The following is an 8,657-nucleotide window of genomic DNA, read 5'->3' as shown; positions in this document are numbered from 1 at the left end:
TATAACGGAGAGCAGTACACCCCCATAATGGTGAACATCTAGTTCTACTTCTGAAACAGAAAACTCAATTCTGGAAAAGGAGGACTCCAAGCATTTGGATAGAAATCCTGTTGCCAAGAATATTCCAGTTGGAGTGTAGACTAAGGAATTATAATTTAATATTTCTTAATCACAACGATTTCCAGTTGCCCCTGTATTTCAAGCACCACCTAGTGGATCTATTTAAAAGCTACCAGAACAAAAGCAAGAAGCAAAATATTTTTCCTTTTCAAGGTATGAATAGCAGCTGTCAGTCTCCTCTCTTTAAGACTTGCTATTTGCCTGTTCACAGCAAGTCACAACAGCTTTGAAAAACACTAAATTAATATAGGTGAACAAGTACCACTTAGTATGCACAAAATTTGGCTCTTACTGAGCCTCAGTGTAGGATGTTCTCTTCCCAACTCATTATGCCCAGAACATTGGGACAGAAATGTCCTTTAATTTTCAGAATTTCCTGAGAATAGAAAAATAAACTCCTTCTTCTTCCTCTAAATGAAAACAAGTGAGAAAGACTGAACAGTCATGATTTTAATACTGGAAAATAAGTAACCAAAGAAAGAAGTTATTTCTAATCTTGTTCACCAGGTAGTCAAATACAACAAATATATTGGTCATATAATTACGTAAGCATATAATTTTTAAAATTTAAAGACACTTGATAGGTGTCCTATCTGAGCAATTCCCTAAAATAAATATATTATTACATTAATCAATATACTGTTAATATTTCTCTTCTTGTTGCTGATTTAATTTAATTATAGAGGGATGGTTACTTATTTAAAATTCTGTATTTGATCTGAGCAGTGCCTCTTTATGTATATAATGCATGCATTACATATTACCTATGAAGAGCATTTTTTTTGGCAAGACTTCAGAATTATCATTGCAAGAAACTGAGATTTGATTGAAAATAATAAGTACTGGGATCTTTAAAATGATGGGTGATCAGCCTAAAGTAAACTAAGTTTACTATGACATGGGACTGGGACCAAACCTTGAGTGCCTTGTCTAATCGGGGGGCTTAATTCCAGACCTTGCAGTTAGGATTAGGTAATAGAAATGGCCATGACTAGCCAACTGAAATAGAAAGAATACTGTGAAATGCCACAGTAAGAGAAAGCACTGTCATGCCAGAATCAGCATGAGCGTTTATGAGATGCGGGTACTGATCGGAAAAATCAAAATGACTGCAAACAGAAATCAGTGAAGTAACTGAAAGCAAAAACCACTGCTTAGAAAAAAAATAATCCTGAGCTCTCTTCCCTGTAAACACTTTTGAGTGGACTAGAATTAGTGGTGTAGATCCAGCAGCTGATCAGATGTTTGGTTACATAAATTAATGAAAACCTTTAAAAAACTGGACAGTTTCTATATCTGGAATGAAATGTAGCAAGAATTATATATCTCTCTTTGATGTGGCTGTTAAAATAAAAATGGATTCACAATAGCCAATGGCTTATCGGTTCCATCATCTAATTAGCTATTTCAGCTGTATTTTATATTTATTCATTCAATTAATCTATATTTAGAAAAAAAAAGATTCTTAGTTCTACCTTTTGTATATTGAAAGTATTTCCTATGCATTTTACACTGAACTCAGAGTCTAGATTTAACTTGCTATTTTACATTGAGGCACAACAGGAAATAAATCCATTCTTGTAAGTAACACAGAGCTACAAGCAGAGATAAAGAACAGACATTTGTCATTAATGAGGAAATGTAGTTACTATGGGTTGACTGAATGTGTGTGATGAATGTACTATCTACCAATCAGCACAATTTTATCTTTATTTTGAAATTACCTAAATTGGTTTGGTCTGTATGTGCTATATTACAAGATATCTCTGCTTTAAAACAGAATTTAAGCTGCACTCTTCCTACATATACTAATGGAGGAATCCCACTTTGGTGTCTATTTGTTCATGGTATACTTTTGTAAATATCCAGATATTGAAATATAAATAAAACAAATTTATTTTTTATGTTTAAAAAATGTGCTATAAATACCATAATCCTGGGGATGCTGAGTGACTGTGCTGACGAAGTAGGTGGAGGGTTTACATATTTCAAAGAAAACCAAAACTTTTTCCTTTCACAGATTTGTATTATTTTAGAGTGGCACAAATACAAAATATCAAATATTCTGATTCATAAGTCTCCTTCTAAGAACATTAACAGGGAACTCATCTTTCATAGATATCCCTTTATAGACAGCAGGCTCTAGACACAGGGTTTGGAGAGAGGGATTATTTTAATTCTCTCCAGATCTGCCAGAGCAAGTGAGCTTGGAGCTAGTGCTGGAGATAACCTTCCAGCTCCTCTTCTTCTGGTTAGCAGCTAACATCTACAGCTCTATGCTGTACGACTTTTAAATCTAACCACAAAGCAGACTACCCAGCAAAAAGCATCTAGGAAAAATGCAAGCATTGCTGAGAGAATGATTTTTGAAAGTTCTGTAAGGTTATAAAATCGATGAAATCTTCCCAAGTTTAGAAATCAGATTAATGGAATGGGATGTGGTGTGGATGCTGGGAGCAGAGCCAAACCACTCATTTTACCAAAGACAAAAGTTGCACATCTTCTTGAGCAAGAATGAAAACAAAAGAATCCTGTGAAAAAGACCCAACTTTCTGCATTTTCTGAAAAAAAAAAAAAGAAAAAAAAAATAGTAAAAGTTTTAGGGGAGAAAAGAAATAGGGCCTTGCTGTGACATGAAGAGCCAGGCAATAAAAATATTTCATTTAGCTAATGAAATAATCAAGAATGCAGTAGTCAAAATGCTGCAGTCACATGCAGAATAGGACTTCAGAAAAGTTTACAGGTATTTTCCACCATGGCAAACAAAAAAACCACAAGTAAGGTGGTAAAATCGTGCACCCTTTCCATAATGTATTTAATACTTCTTTTCCAAAATAAGTGCCAAAGCAATTTTATGGAACAGGTGACTGTCTCAGCAAATGCACACCATGTCTCTATGATACAGTATACTTTGTTTTAACTATAAAGATTATTCGTGAATCTAATGTCTGAGGTGGAAATCCCACAGTTTGTCTTTGAAATAATAATGGAATTGTTCCTCACAATTTTCCCTGAACATCAGGAAATTATGAAGCTAAACTAAAATTAGAGAATAGCACTCCGCATATTCTCAGGCGAGCAGGCTAGCATGTGAGGCTCCTAAAATACTAGCTTTGTGTATATTTACCTACAGCTCATCAAAGCCAAATCTTGAGACAGGAATGAAGCACATAAGCAGCTGTGCTGGAGTAAAAATGTCACAGCCTAAACAGAACTAAAGAAGCTTTTCTTACTACAGGTCACCTAAAAATACTTTGACAAACGGGGTTATCTAGCAGTGTCTACAATAGTTCCATGCTTTTTCTGATCTGGCATATGGAATATCTTGAGACAGGTAGGAATAGGCCATGGGCTGTTTGCTAATGGACTGGGAAAAGCACAGCCCAATTAGTGCCATGATGCAGAGCAGAAGTAACCCAGCTATATAAACTACATCTACTGGGAATCTTCTGTAGCCCTCAGGCTGTAGTCAGGATGATGGCAGAGCCCAGCTTCAAGCAGGCAATAATGATGAGCAATTTATACACCAAAAGATACATTGCTCTACGTGATTAGGAGCAAAGGCAGCAAGAGGCATTAATTTTACACAAAGTATGAGTGATATTTAAACTAAAAAATAGACTGATGGACAGGAGGGTTTCACAGAGAGGATGTACATAATAAAGGGCATATATATTTAATTCTTTAGACTGTCTTTCATAAGAACTAACAAGAGAAGATCTGTCAGTAACTAATCATTGTTGTAGGCACAGCCTGCTGTGATATGGCTACGTGTTTCCTGAAGCCAAACATCTAGCACACACTGGTATCAAATATACCAGTACTTTAGTGTACATTAATATCTCTGTGGAGAAGAGCTTGCCAATGTGAAAAGCTTCTGTCTTGCCTCATTCTCCCAGATAATGGAGCCCACTAAAAATAACACACTGCATAACAAAGGAAATAAAATCAAAGTTCCTAGGAGGTGAAATCATTGTTGGTTAAATGCAGTAATTTCTATTTTAAAGACAGCATACACTAACTTAGCTGCTTTATTTTGTCATAGTGCTAGCTTTGAGCTATTACATTCTATTTAATTGTCCATCAATTGTAATTTTATTCTACAATTATTTACAGTCTATCATACAATTCTGCAGTCCTTTAATGCAATGTTTTACTTCAAATTCTTTCCTTAGTGAAAACTTGCATTTCCTCATTCCCAAAAAGGGCATCAACAACATTAACATACTGTATAACTTTATCAGTCTTTTATGATCAGGGTATTTTCCAGAATGCCTGTTGAATATTTTGAAATACTTTGTCATGTAGATGCTACTGTACATTCAGAACTTGTAATCTTGTAAAAGAATGCTTGATGGAATCTGGGACCTGCCCTGGACTTCAACAAAGAAATTAATTTCTCAAATGGGGCAGGACATGTAGTTGTTTAATAACTACTGAGTAAATGATATATGACAAAGTTTTTATTTATTCCTATGTCTAATAGCTCCGAACTATTAAGTTTCACACACAGAAAGGGAAACTATTTATCTGCAGCTGAGCTCTGTAACTCCTTTGTAACCCATGTTTTGAAGATGTTCATTAATGCAATGATCCTCTGTGCTAGATGAAGTTGGGCATCCCAATCTCTTGACCCCAGCTCAAGCCAAGGGGAAGCTGGAGGAGTGCTAATAACTGGGACATTCTGGAAGGCATGTTCATCAGCAGTCACCACCACCTGAGCTTTGACTTTGCCTCATGAATCGTTCACAGATTGTCTCAATCACAGAAAATAATAAAAGCATTGGTTAGCGGGGATACCTGAACGCCACACTGTCCAGCTTGCTTTTGGAGATGGTCTATCACCAAGACTACAGCACTGAGGTATTTTTTATATTTTTTGAGACAGGAGAAACAGAAGAATATTAGTAGCATGTATTTTCTACTTATTTAACAAATATTTTTATAATTCTTTTGAGTTACAGTTCGGCTACACTAAGAAACAGAGGCAGTAGGTCATTTACAGTTTTTGTGTTGTCTAGAATTAGTTTTTAAGATTCTTGGAGCCACTTTCTGTGTGTAGCCAAACAAAGCACCTGTTTTACAGTCCAGTGAAAACCTTGGAGATGTATGAAAAAATCATGGTGGTTTTTTACATTTTAATGGTTAAGAAGAGAAACTTCACTGCATTTTATGAGCAATTCGGAACTTGGGCCTTAATTCTTAATCATTCCCAAGAAATTGTTATTTTAAAAATACATATGTTGTCCTTCTGGTTTTGTCCAGTGAAGCTAAAGGGTAAAAGGTATCTCAAAATGATAAACGCAGTCATCCTTTAAGTTTGCTTTTAAGTTGGCGCCACAACTATGCTAAAAGCAGCAACAGGAAAATCCAAAAGGTTTTGCTGGATGTAACAGAGAAGACTTTGATAAGGACCTGATTTCAGGGTTAAAAAAAAGAAAACTGTCCTCCTCCTGAGCACTGTTGCAGTCTAGAGCTACATTTCTAGAAGGGCCCCAAGCCCCTTCTGGGGGGTGGGGGGGGCACATGTCCATTTGATACGCGTTTCCAAAAACCACGAGGAAATGGAGTCCTGACGAGAATATTCCTGTTGGCTGGCACTCCCTGTCCAATTAAGTCAATTCAGAAAACTGCCAGCAGAGTGGCCTAGAAATGGCTCCATTGGCACCAACTCTGCAAGTCATGCACACAGATGACGCAGATCTTCAGTATGATAATCTGATGGCACAGGGTGGTGGAATCAAACCGTCATAGCTCAGATCACAAACAATATTCCTGAACTTAACTACTGGATGATGGAAAATTAAAGGGGATTAAAAAAGAGGCCTAAAAGCATTTTGAAAAATGAACCATATATATTTCCAAAGTATCTAGAGCCACATAAGGCCGGAACTTGAACTATAATATTACAGAACTAATTGCCACAGAGCATTCCAGCAAGTCCTCAGAGGCTTGCATTATTCCCCATCGAAAAGGTTCATTTGAGCCTAAGCTTGCAATGCAGACTGGAATCCTGCTGAACTTGCACTTTCTTTAAGGATAATTTTCACTCTACCACATTCCTAATGGTATAGATAACGAGAAACAATGTAGAACCATTTGCAAGCACAGACACCAACATTATAAAAACTGGAAATATTTGCAGCACATTGGATTTTTTGTCATACAGATCACAGCAACCATGATAAAGTGAATTAAAAAATCATAGTGCTTTTATTTATTTCCCTATTACATTGCATATTTAACTAAATAGATTAGTCACTAGGGGCCAGCACTATCTCAGAGGCAATACATTACTTCTACAAAAGACGTACCATTTAAAACTCCAAATATTCAAAATCAACCACCAATCTCATAAAATAAATTGCCTTGGGTCAAAACAAATGAGATGTTAAGTAATAAGTTTGAGTTCTTCTTTCCTGATGCCCATTTTTAAAGTTTTTGGCTGCTTTCTATCCAGACTTCTGTGTCTAATCAGGAGGGCCAAAACCATTTAAAACACTGGCATTTTAATATAATTTTATGATTCCAAAAATAGAGATTTAAGTCCATTTTCCTGGATCACAGGAAAAAATCTTGAGAACTGGCAATTTGCTATGAACCAGATGGTTCAAAGGCTGTTGTTTCACTGGACCAGATTCCCTAAAGGACTTCTGTGGCTGATTCTTTTTGAGTATTACTGATATCAAATTTATGGTATCTAAGATTGCAAGTGGAATTTTCAGTGCCATATTCACCATGTAACTGGGTAGGATGTACCCATGGCCAGTAGTCCCCATGACCTAGGAAATGCTGAGATCTGAATTCCCTCGTCACTGGGAAGAGATTAAAAGCTACATTTTTCATGGCAGTATTATCATCACCACACCAAAATGCATTCCAAGACTGAAGTTATTTCACCATGGCTAAATGAAAAAGGATAAAAGATGCCAGGAAAACAAACAAAAATGCCCAACAAACCACAGGCAGAAATGAATGCCTAGCCTATCAGTAAGGAGACTTTCTAATGTGGGCACTCCTTCCAGAGCCTGTGCTCTGTTTGACTCACTTTTACTTTTCTTCTGTCTATTCAATCTTTTTGTATGTATATCATATCACTTCACTAGGAAGTGAAAATTTGAAAAGACTGAATCTAAGGATTCCACCTGCTTTTTAACTGTTATGCTACAGGCAAGAGTGCAGTCTTACTCATGGATAGTGTTTTAAGGGTCTTATCCAAAGTTAAATTTGCAGATCTACTAAAGGTCAGCTAGCTCTTCCAGGTGTCATAAAAGATCAACTTTAACCTTGCCAGCTCCAATTTAAATCCATGATATTTTGTCCTGGTCCTTTGATGTTTGAAACGCATAAAAATATTTGATTATTTTTTTCCTATGATAACCCAACACCATTCTTCTCCTTCTAACCCAACCAAGACCATTTCTTTCAACCTTTTCTTTTAGAAAGTATTTTCCACATCCAGACCTACATCATCCTTGTTGCTTCCCTCTGTACTCTAGGGTGTTCCTTTGTGAGTAGTGGTCAAAATTACAGACTGCGCTGCAACAGAGTCAATGGGCATTCTGGAAGTCCTATCTATACAAACTCTGGGTAACTTCCAGTATAATGTTCACTTTCTGACAATTTTAAGAAATTATTTGCCACTATAAACTGACTCTTCATCCAGAAGTGTTATTTCCCCAAGATCACTTTATGCAATTCTTAAAAAAAAAAAAAAGAAAAAGAAAAAAACCCAAACCAAACCAAAAACAAAACCAAAAAAAACCCCAAAAACCCAAACCAAAACAACAACACCCAAGCCAAAACAACAACAAAAACCACAAAAACCCAAACCAACAAACAAAACCAAGACAGAACAAGAGCACTAATTTGAGAAGAAAAAACACATGCACCAAGTTTTAAAAGGGACTTGGACTCAGGGTCATGACAGATGTACCGTCCCATTGCCCTGACAGTTATATTTACACAATTGTATTGGATTTAAGGCATTCTCACCTCCAGACTCTAAGAAACATATTAATTACAATGCTGAATATTCTGATTCAGGTTTATAAATACTTAATTCTCCCCTGGGGCATTGTTTAAGTGGTCTTGGATTTGGCTGCTGCAGGAAGCCCCTATGCAATTGCTGAACTTTTCCCATCAATTAAGGACAGTGTAATTCATTAACAATGGAGTTGAAAGCAGCTAGGTAAAAAACCCCTGCATTTGCTGAAGCACCTTGTGTTCTCCCACCAAACCCCTACTACAGCACAGGTACGTGGGCAGGAGCAGAGCAGGGGGGGTGTGAGTTTGCAGGATAAGGGTTGCGAGCAGGCATTGTCACCCGTGAGCTCACCCACCGGGGGAGACAGACAGCCCAGGCTCTGAGCTGTGGGCTCCGGCCCCAGGCAGCGCCCTGGACCCTGCTCACAGCCTGCTCTGGAGGTGCTGGCAGCACCCAGAGTGCTGTGTCCAGTTCCGGGCTCCACAGTGCAAGAGGCATGGAGCTCCTGGAGCAGGCCCAGTGGAGAGCTCCAGAGGTGGTTCAAGGCTCT

Source organism: Hirundo rustica, chromosome 1, assembly GCF_015227805.2.
Source record: "Hirundo rustica isolate bHirRus1 chromosome 1, bHirRus1.pri.v3, whole genome shotgun sequence".
NCBI lineage: Eukaryota > Metazoa > Chordata > Aves > Passeriformes > Hirundinidae > Hirundo > Hirundo rustica.
The sequence above is the reverse complement of the archived record's forward strand: the minus strand, read 5'-3'. Positions refer to the sequence as shown.